This window comes from Bison bison, unplaced genomic scaffold (assembly GCF_000754665.1).
Source record: "Bison bison bison isolate TAMUID 2011002044 unplaced genomic scaffold, Bison_UMD1.0 scf7180017864322, whole genome shotgun sequence".
Taxonomy (NCBI): domain Eukaryota; kingdom Metazoa; phylum Chordata; class Mammalia; order Artiodactyla; family Bovidae; genus Bison; species Bison bison.
Window position 1 is genome coordinate 1,034,339 of NW_011494894.1, and position 11,955 is coordinate 1,046,293.

Consider the following 11,955-nt stretch of genomic DNA (forward strand, 5'->3'; position numbering starts at 1 on the left):
GGATCTATTCAGAAGAGGGGCGCTGGGGCATGGGAAGGAGTTGGGGCTTAGGGCAGGCCTCGCAGGGGCACTGGCAGCTGTGAGGATGAACAGGGCTCTGCCAGGTGGAAGAAGGATGAGGAGCAAAGATAAAGGTGGGGGAGGCTGGGAGAGAGGTGGGCAGACCATCAGGCCACGGGAAAGATTGCAGGCAAAGTACAAAGGCTTGCAATGTCACTTGTGTTGAGCAACCGCAAGTATTTCAGTGCAGCTGGTTGGAGGGCAAGAGAGGAGGGTGGTGAGGCTGGAGAATCGGGCCGCTGGGTCTTGGGGAGTCCTGGGGTACTGTCTGAGTGGCTGAGACTTAGGGGACCACTGGAAAGCCAGTGCCTGGTGAGAGTTACATCTCTCTGGCTCCAGGGTGGAAAGCGGATGGGCAGAGGGCAGTCTGGAGACAGGAAATCCTCCAGGAAGCCATTGCATTCATCCTGGCCAGAGTCGGGGAGCCCCGAACTTGGGGGGGCAGAAGCAGGCAGTGTGGGCAGAAGTGGGCAGGCAGGAGGTGTTGAAGAGACGGAACGGGACAATTTCCTAGCCCACATCCTGAAAGACAGGGAGCTCATGGTGTAAGTCTGGCCCTCATTTAAAGGAAGAGGAACTGACAAGAATGGAGGTGACTTCCCCCTGTGGCCGCGATCAGTAGAAGGGGTGCCCAGAAGAGAGGCTCATGGGAAAGCAAAGAGTACTGGGTTAAGATAGAAGACAACAGCTTACAGATGGCTACAGGTAAAACATCAGGAGGAGGCAGCCAAGAGGGATGGTGGGGCTTCAGCACTTGGAGACCCTGGAGCCAGGAGACCCCCTAAGGCTTCATCAGGGAAGAGCTGCTCACGAGTGACCTCCTCCCCTGGGCGAAGAGGCACCTCCAGAGAGCCCCTTGTGGCCACTTGCTGGTATTGCAGGCTGGCTCTTGAATGAGGGGAACCAGGACTGAGGCTGAGTCACTGGGACCCTTTCCCTTTGTACAACACAATTAGCCTAATGCCAATCCCAGAGCTGTGAGCTGGAGGAGGTGAGGGGGCCTGGGCAATGAAGGTGTGTCTCATCCAGGCAGCATGGCTTCAGGCCCCTGGCAGTGGAGGGGCTCTGCTGTGTGCTTGGTCACCTAGCCATGTCTGACTTTTTGCGACCCGATGGGCTGTAGCCCGCCAGGCTCCTCTGTCCATGGGATTCTCTAACCAAGATTACTGGAGGGTGTTGCCTTTCCCTTTCTCCAGGGGATTTTCCCGACCCAAGGATTGAACCCAGGTCTCCCGCACTCCAGGCAGATTCTTTACTGTCTGACCCACCAGGGAAGCCCAAAACACTGGAGAGGGTAGCCTATCCCTTCTCCAGGGGATCTTCCTGACCCAGGAATCAACCCTGGGTCTCCTGCATTGCAGGTGGATTCTTTACCAGCTGAGCTACCAGGGAAGCCCAGTGGAGGGGCAGAGTATGAAATGGCTGAAAGACAGGTCTGAGAGGCTGGGGATTTGGACTCATGGGGACAATGAGTGACCACCAAAAACAGGGGTGGAGTTAGTGTCAGGTCCCTCTGCAGCCTGGAAGTCATTTGAGAAATAATTATTGATCACCTACTGTGGGCAGGATAGGAAATCAGAGACCACAAGGATGTTCACAAAGACACACACACACTTATAAACACAAATCACAGGATGGTAGTGGCCTCAACGTATAGAAAGAGGCTTTATGAGAAACTCCTGTATAGCACAGGGACCTCTACTCAATGTTCTGTGGCGACCTAAAGGGGAAGGACATCCAAAAAGAGGGATACACGCATATGTATAGGTGATTCACCTCGCTGTGCAGCGGAAACTAACACAACATTGTAAAGCAAGTATCAGTTCAGTCACTCAGTCGTGTCTGACTCTTTGCCACCCCATGGACTGCAGCACGCCAAGCTTCCCTGTCCATCACCAACTCCCAGAGCTTGCTCAAACGCATGTCCATCAAGTCGGTGATGCCATCCAACCATCTCATTCTCTCTCATCCCCTTCTCCTCCTGCCTTCCATCTTTCCCAGCATCAGGGCAACTGTACTCCAATAAAATTTTTTTTTAAAAAAGAATGAAAGAAAGAGGCTTCATAGAGAAGGGGAGGACTTAGCAGAGAGATGACAGGCTGAGCACACTGGTGGAGGGAATAGTGTGAAAGAGAGAAAGAATCCTAAAGGAAGTCAGTCCTGAATATTCATGCTGAAGCTGAAATTCCAATACTTTGGCCACCTAACGTGAAGAACCAACTCACTGGAAAAGACCCTGATGCTGGGAAAGATTGAAGGCAGGAGGAGAAGGGGATGACAGAGGATGAGATGGTTGGATGGCATCACCGACTTGATGGCCATGAGTTTGAGCAAGCTCTGGAAGTTGGTGATGGACAGGGAAGCCTGGCGTGCTGCAGTCCATGGGGTCACAAAGAGTCAGACACGACTGAACAATTGAACTGAACTGAGAGAGGAGGACTGAAGAGATGTTCACAGATGACAGACAAGTACAGCGTGCCCAGGGTGTGGTGTGCTTGGGAGAGAGGGTGAGGTGTGGGATGAGGGTGCAGTGGAAAATGAGGCTGGAAATAGAAGTGAGGTCACAGCATAGAGGAGAACCCAGAATGTCGCTCAACCCCTCTGAACCCCATGATATTCATTACTGCAAATGGGACCTGAAGTGCAGGGGTGAGGGCTCTGCAGAGCTGGTTTCTCCAGGAGCAGAAGGGCCATGGAAGCTCAGACTCTCCCCCTTTGCCAGTTCAGAGCATGTGAAATGAATAATGGAAGCCAATGGCTTCTCACACACTCTCTAGAGGATGTTACCCCCGACAGGTGTGCTGAGGTACTGATACCCCTCCTCCTGGGAGCACGTGGAGGACCAGGCCAGTTGGCTTCAGCCACCAGGAGCCCCACCTGCTACCTCAGTGTGCCATTCCAATGTTGTCATCTTCTACACATGCCATGGCCTGTGAAAGGCTGGGAGACATCTTTCTAGATAAGCACGCACATGTAAGTGATATAGCTTGAGTGTGGACTGTGAGTGCAGCAGCCAGGAGCTGCTGAGATGTACCCCCTGAGAGCTGGCCTGCTCCCCACAGCTTTGGTTGATGTTCACCATGTCACCCCTCTTTCCTCTTCGCACGGACACTGTCACATTCCCAGGACCCTGCCATAACACAATAGATGCTGGTTCAAGGAGGAATTAGAAAAACAGTAACAAATGCACTGCTTTTCATAAAACTTCTTATAAAGCTAAATTAGCTTTTTGAAGATCTAGCCTTTGCTTTGAGATCATGTCCTGCCTCCTTGTTTTTTAACATTTTATTTTGAAGTGCAGTTGAGCTTTACACAACATGAGTTTGAATTGCCCAGGTCAACTCAATTTTTTACTGAATACATGCTATAGTACAACGCAATCCATAGTTGGTTGAACCCGCAGATATGTAACTGTGGATTCAGAGGGCTGACTGTAAAGTTATATGCAGATTTTCACCTGGAAAGGGAGAGTGGGATTCCTAACCCCTATTGTTCAAGGATCAATTTATAACATTCATACAAAGAAGTGTGTCATCGTAAGCATTCCACTCGGTGAGGCTTCATAGATGAACAATCCCATGAAACTAGCACCTGGTGAAGAATCAGAGCATCTCCCTAACCCTGGACATGCTACCCTGCAGTCCCTCAAGGGTAACCACTACCCTAGCTTCTAACACCATAGATGAATGTCATCTGCTTTTCAACTTTACATCAGTGGAATCACATACTGTGTACTCTTTGCGTCTGGTTTCCTTCCCTTCACATCATATTTATGAGGTTTGTCCATGACTTTGCTGGCAATCATCCATTTATTTTCACTGCTATATAGTATTCCATTGTGTGACCATAATTTACTCATTCTGTGTTGATTTGAGTTATGATTAGTTTTGAGCTATTGAAAATAGTGCTACTATGAACATTTATATACAGATCTTTTGGTAAGAATATAAACTTCTGTTGGGCATAAACTTAGGAATGGAATTGAATATATGCATATGTTCAGCTTTTGATTATACTGCCAAGCTATTTTCCTTCCAAAATGACTATGAAAATAACAATTTCCACCAGAAATGTATGAAAATCCTGGTTGTTCCATATCCTTGCCAATATTGGATACTTTTTATTGCTTTCATTTTAGCCATTCAGGTGGGATATAATGCCTTTTATCCCTTTTTCATGATCAAAATATACTTAAAATATATAATATGGTGACCTACAGGAAATGGTAGTTTTGTTGTAATGTCCTTAATAGGTAAAATTCAAAGTTGGCTTACAAATTAATTTTGAAATTTCACACATCTCTGGACTCTTAAAAGTCTTGTTCAGACATTTAAAAGGATTTTTCCCAAAGGATTTTTCATTTTGAGGGGGTTTATTTATTATGTATTTATTTACATTTGGCTGCGCTGGGTCTTCATTGCCACTTGTGGGCTTTCTCTAGTTGCAGCAAGCAGGGCTCCTCTTCACTGTGGTGCAGCTACTCTTCTCATTGTGGTGGCTCCTCATTGCAGCCCACAGGCTCCAAGGTGTAGGGGCTTCAGTAGTGGTGACCCGTGGGCTCAGAAGTTGCAGTCTGCAGGCTCTAGAGTGCAGGCTCAGTAGTTGTGGTGCACACACTTAGTCGCTCCATGGCATGCGGCATCTTCCTGAACTAGGGCCTGAACCTCTGTCCCATGCGTTGGCAGGTGGATTCTTAACCACTGGACCACCAGGGAAGCCCGGGAGTTTGCATTTTTAAACATCTCCCATCATCTCATTCTAGTACCTTTTGTCTTATAACAAACTACCCCAAATCTTTGTGGCTTGAAACAACAGTCATTTTCTTAAATCTCATAGATTCTTCTACATGAGGAGTATGGGCAGGGCTCAGCAGGGTGAATCTTCCACTTCTTGTGGTATCAAGTGAGCTTGACAAGTAGTCTGACCATTCACAAGTCTGGTGACTTGAGGGATATGCTGGAAGGCGGGACTCAGCTGAAACTGGTCAATGGGAATGCCTACATGTGGCCTCTCCAGCATGATGGTCTCGGGTAGTCAGATGGCTTCCCTCAGATCAAGTGCCCAAGATACCCAAGTGGAAGCTACTTCTGAACGAGCCTCAGAAACAACCCAGCCTAAATTCTACTACATCCTGTGGTTACAACCAGGTCATAAGGCAGACCAGATTTAAAGGGAGAGCAACTAGACTCCATCTCTTGATAAGGAAATGGGAAGCTCACAGTGAAAAAGGACATGGGGGTGGCAATATCACCGTGGCCCTCTTTGGGAATTAGAGTTTGCCACTCCCACCCCACAAAGTAAAGTAAACCTGCTCCTCAGGCACATCCTGCCTGAGGAGCCCTGAGGCCACTGTGGTGAGACCACCTATCCCCTCCTCTTATGCTCTTCCCCCTGCCCCATTTTCATTTGATTGTCTTACCCCCTGCTCTTCCTTTCCCCTTTCAGTTACTGAAATTCATAAGGACTCCTGCTGGACCTTTCCTAGTCCCTTCCTCCCTATCTCTCTGCACATGTCTTCAAGCTCTTTGGCCTCTGAGGGACAGATTACTGGAGCACCTAGAGCCACAGCAGGTCAAGCCCAGAAGGAGCTTGGCTAATCCCATGCGCACTTTACAGATGAGGAAGTTGAGGCCTAGAGAGGAAAGGGACTTTCCCAAGATCCAACTTCAAGTAAATAGCAGAGTTCTGGCTAGCACAGCACAAAAGATAGCCTACAGTGGGTCTCAAAGAATGGCAACACTTGCTTTCCATTTCGGACTTCCTGAAACTAAAGTCACTGGTTTTCTGTTTCACATTCAGTGCCTTACCATCACAATGTCCTTTTGGCCTCTTGGTTCAGGAGTGAAATCAATGCTGGCAGGTCTCTGTGCCCAGAGAGAGCTGTCCCAGCCCTGGCCTGGGTCTCAGTCTTTAGAGATTAATGGGGAAGGGGGGATCACAGATATAGCATTTTGGGATCCACACAACTAGCCTCCCTCCAACCACCGCCTTGTACTCCAGACATAAGTAGCCCTTTTTTATCCCAAAGTCCAAGAATTCCCTGAATTCAAGAATCAACTAGCAGCCAGTTTTGAAATTTTCTAGGCACCCAGGATCTAACTTAGGCTGATGATGACTGAAGCCAGGCTGAGGATAAATCAGAAATGACATAAAACAAGAAGATTCAACTTTTAAGGCCAGGCCCGAGAGATAGCAACTCTGTTACATTAAAGTCAATTTCCTCTGTTCACTCCAAACAAGAGGAGTCTGGGGCCTGGAGTATGGATTCCAGGCAGGACCACCAGACATCCCATAGCATGTTAGCAGCTGGACATTGAGAGAAGAGCAAGAGCTGGAAAAAAAAGTCGGTAGGGGGGGGGTGGGGGGGGGGCGGGCTGGCACACTGCTCTGGGTTCTGAATAGTAATGACACGGAGAACAGCCAGCTAGAGACTTTTTGTAACCCACCAGTCCAGTGCTTTTGGCCACAGAGAGCAGCTCTGTGAGTCAGTGAGAAACTGGGAGTGAGAATGGGTATGCTGTCAGGGAAGTCACCTTAGGCAACACCTAATGACCTAAGCCACTTTAGGTCAACAGTGAGTCACCTCCAAGGTCATCTGTGTGCCTGGAATGGAGGGAGAAATGGTGTCTGTGCAGTATTCTGTCAAGAAGTGTCAATCGCTCAGTTGTGTCTGACTCTTTGCAACCCCATGGCCTGTAGCCCGCCAGGCTCTTCTGTCTATGGAATTCTCCAGGCAAGAATACTGGAGTGAGTTGCCATTTTCTTCTCCAGGGGAACTTCTCAACTCAGGAGTCAAACCCAGGTCTCCCACATTCCAGGAAGATTCTTTAGTGTCTGAATCACCAAGGAAGCCTGTTGAGAAGAAGGATTGATCTAAGCCTTTTAATTGGTACAGCCTGTAATCTCCTTTAGGGAGATGGCCAGTCTTACTGTTTCTGGGTCCCCAGGTACAGCACAGAGCTTGACTCATATGAAGGGCTCCAGGAATGTTTGTTATAAAGATTTACAGTCACCAGTCCATTCATTTATTGTTGTTTTCCAGTCATCCAGTCATGTCCAACTCTTTGCAGCATGCCGGGCTTCTATGTCCATCACCATCTACCAGAGGTTGGTCAAACTCATGTCCATTGAGTCGGTGATGACATCCAACCATCTCATCCTCTGTTGTCCCCTTCTCCTCCTGCCTTCAATATTTGCCAGCATCAGGGTCTTTTCCAATGATTCATCTCTTCACATCAGGTGGCCAAACTATTGGAGCTTCAGCTTCAGCATCAGTCCTTCCAATGAATATTCAGGGCTGATCTCCTTTAGGATGGACTGGTTTGACCTCCTTGTTGTCCAAGGGACTCTCAAGAGTCTTCTCCAACACCATAGTTTAAGATCATTCATTATTTTCCTGCATCCAAGCACAACAGTGACCTTCCACAGTCCCTCCACCCATCCTCCCAGCAGCTCTCTGCCAACTCTCACTGATGGGAGGCCCAGGACATGGAGAGACACCACTAATATTGTGGTGTCTCCCTGCGATGCCAGACCCTCCCCAGGGGCCCTCTACTAAGAGTGGTAGGCACAAGTCATGGAGGGTCCCATGTCTTTCTTTTTTGCTGGGTTTCCTTTCTCCAGTCCATGTCTCCTTCCTACCAAACAAACAAACAGTTTCCTTTCCTCCATACCCACCTCCTGGAGAGAAAAAAAGGGAACCATCATCAGCTAACAGTGTCATTTCCAAGCCCGTGGTTGACCAGAGCCCGTGCCTGGCCCGCGTCCACATGGTCTGCTGCTGTGGCTGGGTAGAACTTTTAGGAGCAGCTGCTGCCCTGGGCATAGGGCCAAGAAACTGGGAACCCACTCCATGTTTCCCTCCAAGTTCTGTAATCTTTCTCGTTGCATCTTACTTGGGGCTTCCACGGATAATAATGGTAGGATCGCTTGAGTCCTTCCTCTCCGGCAGCTGCTGTTCGAAGGATTCTAGGGATTATTGTTTTTAGTTCTTTATCCACAATTCTATGAAGTAGGCAATATTATTCCCATCTTTCAGATGAAGAAACTGAAGCACAGATGAGTTCAAATAACTTACCGAAGACCCCCAGTGGTGGAGCCAGGCTTAAATCCCCAGGGGTCTGATCCTGGACTCCACCATGGGCTAACTCCATGGAATGTATGGCCTTAGAAGATACCAGACCCTCCACTGTGGAGTGGCCAGCCTAGAGCCAGCAGTCAATGAGCTCTGTGGCTTAGAACAATTCCTGGTGCTTAGAACAGTGGGTACTACACCAGGGACCAGCCTCCCCCGGGCTCTGGGGACACTTCATCTCCCTCATTCCTCTGCCACTGACAGCACCCTTCACTCAGGCTCAGGAGTGTTGGGGGCCCCTGGGAGGTGAGTGGGTGGGGTAGCATGTTCCTTCTAGAAAAACAACCCAAAATCCTGTCCTGCTGTCATCTGCATTTTCAGGCTGTGACACCTCCTACACTCAAGGGATGACTTTCCAGACCCCAGCAAGAAACCCTAGTCCAACGAGAAGACTCTTGAGAGCCCCTTGGACTGCAAAGAGATCCAACCAGCCAATCCTAAAAGAAGTCAGTCCTGAATATTCATTGGAAGGACTGATGCTGAAGCTGAAACACCAATACTTTGGCCACCTGATGCGAAGAACTGACTCATTGGAAAAGACCCTGATGCTGGGAAAGATTGAAGGTGGGAGGAGAAGGGGACGACAGAAGATGAGATGGTTGGACGGCATCACTGACTTGATAGACATGAGTTTGAGTAAGCTCCAAGAGTTGGTGATGGACAGGGAGGCCTGGCGTGCTGCAGTCCATGGGGTCACAAAGAGTCGGACATGACTGAGCGACTGAACTGAACTGAACACCTTTCTGGCAAGAGAGGAGGGAAGTGGCCCCTGGGAAAGCCGCCCGGCCACATGCTCTTAGCACCGTTCACTTGCTACGTAACAAATGTCCCCTCTGCACCATTCTGACTGGCCGGGCAGTACTTGCCACCAACCTGCCTGCATTCACTCACCCACTCTTGCTCCTTCTTCCTCTCCTCTTCGTCCCCTCCCCATGGGCTGGCTCCGTCTCCACTGAGAAGCTCTGTCTCTCTGCTCCCAATTCCTGCCCACAGCTTCATTCCCTTCTGCCTTTACTCATATCTGAGAATCTCTCCTCCCACTGGCCAGCCACTCGCGTTATGTGACTTGAATGTCCCTTGGACACCAACACATTTGAGAATGAAGCTTCAAGGTCCAGGAAACAAGAAAAACACTGATAGAGCTCTCGGTGGGCCCAAGATGAGGATCTGCAGACCTGCAAGATGACAGGACTTCCTGCTACAAGTCAGGGCTGCTGAATTCTCTCAGGGGAGGTGGCTGCCTTTGCCCTCCTCTGCTCCAGAGCGGGAGTCCTTCTGCATTGATTCCCTGGGTTGCTTTCAGTGGCATGCTAATTTATGCAAACCAAATGCAAATGAATATAGAAAGCTATGTGACCCTGGATTTACTGGAAATCAGCGGCTCCCTGACGAGAAGACGAGAAAACTGTAGGGAAATTTTGGAATCTACTTCCCAAGAGAAAATTAAAAATAGAGTGTCCTGAGTTGGGGTTTGGGGAGGGGTGCAGCTGGAAGTCATTCAGAGGAAGGAGTAGTCTGGGTTCTACGTCGTTACTAAGTGACCCAGCAAAAGTCAAAGGAAGAGAAAGCATCTAGCTGCCAAGCCTTCCCCGCCTCTCCTCTCTTGGCTGCGAGCTCTGGTTCAGCCCCATGCCCTGCCAAAACCACTCGATGCTGGAGGGCAGGGCACCCAGGGCATTACAGCATCTTTGAAATGAGGCATTATTTACATCCCACTCCCCCTGACAACAGTCTGATATTCTCCTCTCTTCTTGCATCTCCTACGTTGACCTTCTTCTACTTGTCCTTGTTGGGTATGGCTGGTCAAGTGAACAGAATGTTCTGGAATCTGGCCAGGGGGGTTAGGCAGCAGTCTGGATGTTCCTATAAAAAAGGCCTCAGAGGATAGCTCTGGGATAGGTCAACTCAGGCACAAAGCCTTAGGTACCTCATTTACAGGGAGAGGGAGACCCCTCCAAGAAAGGACAGGAGAGAAGAAAGTGGCCCCAGAAGCAACAGCTTCCATTCTTCTGGCCCTAGGCTGGGATGTGCTGAGTAACTCCAAAAGGTAGAAACCGACGTCTTCTTGAAAGATTTCAAGAAAAGATTTTTTTCCAAAATCTTTCTACCAGACTGCTAAGCTTCATGAGAATGTTTTCCCGTATATTAACATAACTGTTTGATGCTGCCATAGAAGTCATTTTCTTCTGGTTCTTTCCTCCAGGTAATTAGAGTACAAATGCTTCTGGTTGTGAAGGTAATACTCCAGCAAATTCTTAACACACGTCGTGAAAAGACCTTAAAACAAACTTCCCCAAGATTCAGGGACCACCTCACTGCTTCCCTGAAAGGAGATAACCCAAACGGAACCCTCCACTCCAGGAGACAGGAGCTGTGTACTCTGTGTGCCCCTAACTAGGCAGGAAGTTTGCTGAAGGCCAGCTTTCAATCATTCAGTATTTGGGGTTACTCAGAGAAAAGAAAACATGCTCTTCCGTATATTTAAAGGGGAAGACCACAGTGTGTATCAAGCATGTTATGTGCATCTTTTAAGCCTTCAACTGTCCCAGTGGACACGCATCACTCCCGTTGTACAGATGAGGAAACAAAGGCTAAAAGTTCAAGGATTTGTCACACAGCTGATGAATGGTTTTGGCAGAACTTTCTACTGCTCATGGGTATCCATTTTCTCTTTTTCTTTCTGCTGCTGCTGCTAAGTCGCTTCAGTCATGTCCAACTCTGTGCGACCCCATAGACGGCAGCCCACCAGGCTCCCCCGTCCCTGGGATTCTCCAGGCAAGAACACTGGAGTGGGTTGCCATTTCCTTCTCCAATGCATGAAAGTGAAAAGAAAAAGTGAAGTTGCTCAGTCGTGTCCGACTCTTAGCGACCCCATGGACTGCAGCCTACCAGGCTCCTCTGTCCATGGGATTTTCCAGGCAAGAGTACTGGAGTGGGGTCCAGGTAAGTCTTAAACTATTTTCCTTGGTCATCTTGCAATCAGGCTGACCACATCACTGAATTCTGGCCAGTGAAATAGGGACAGAAATGATTTTGCCAGTTCTGGTCCTTGGTCTATCACGCCCTTTCCCATCACTATCTGGATGAACCAGGGCACTGGGAAGCTGTGAAAATGGGAGGAATTTGCTCCCTGCGTGACTACATGGAGCAGAGCACCCTTCGCCCTGCCCTCTGGCTTGGGCGAGGTAAACATTTGCTGTGTTGATCCACTGAGAGCTTAGTTTGTCCTGACAGCACAGGCAAGGTTAAGATTTGAAGCCCTCTCCAGCTGGATCAGCAAGCACGAGAGGTCCCTCTCGGGAGGCTGAGTCCCGGGTAGGGGTACCCAAAAAAAAAAAAAAAAAAAAGATTTGAAGCCCAGTCCAGCAGATTCTAAAGACTCTCTGCTCTCATTAAGCCATACTGCCACAAGTCCTGCAGAAATAACAAAAATCCAACTATAAAATATTACCTAATCACCTCTCTCCCGCCATGTTTCTCCCACTACCAAGAGCAAGATTCTTGTTTTGTTTGTTTATTATTATTCAACACTTTGCTTATTATTATTCCTGTTTGTTTATTATTCAGCTGTATCAGGTCTTGGCCGTGGCCCGTGGGATCTTTCGTTGCAGCCCATGGACTCTCTGATTGTGGCACGTGGGGCCTTAGTTCCTTGATCCGGGACCAAACCCGAGTCCCCTGCCTTGCAAAGTAGATTCTCAACCACTGGACCACCAGCAGAAGTCCCAAGAACTAGATTCCTAAAGACTTTAGAGGAAACT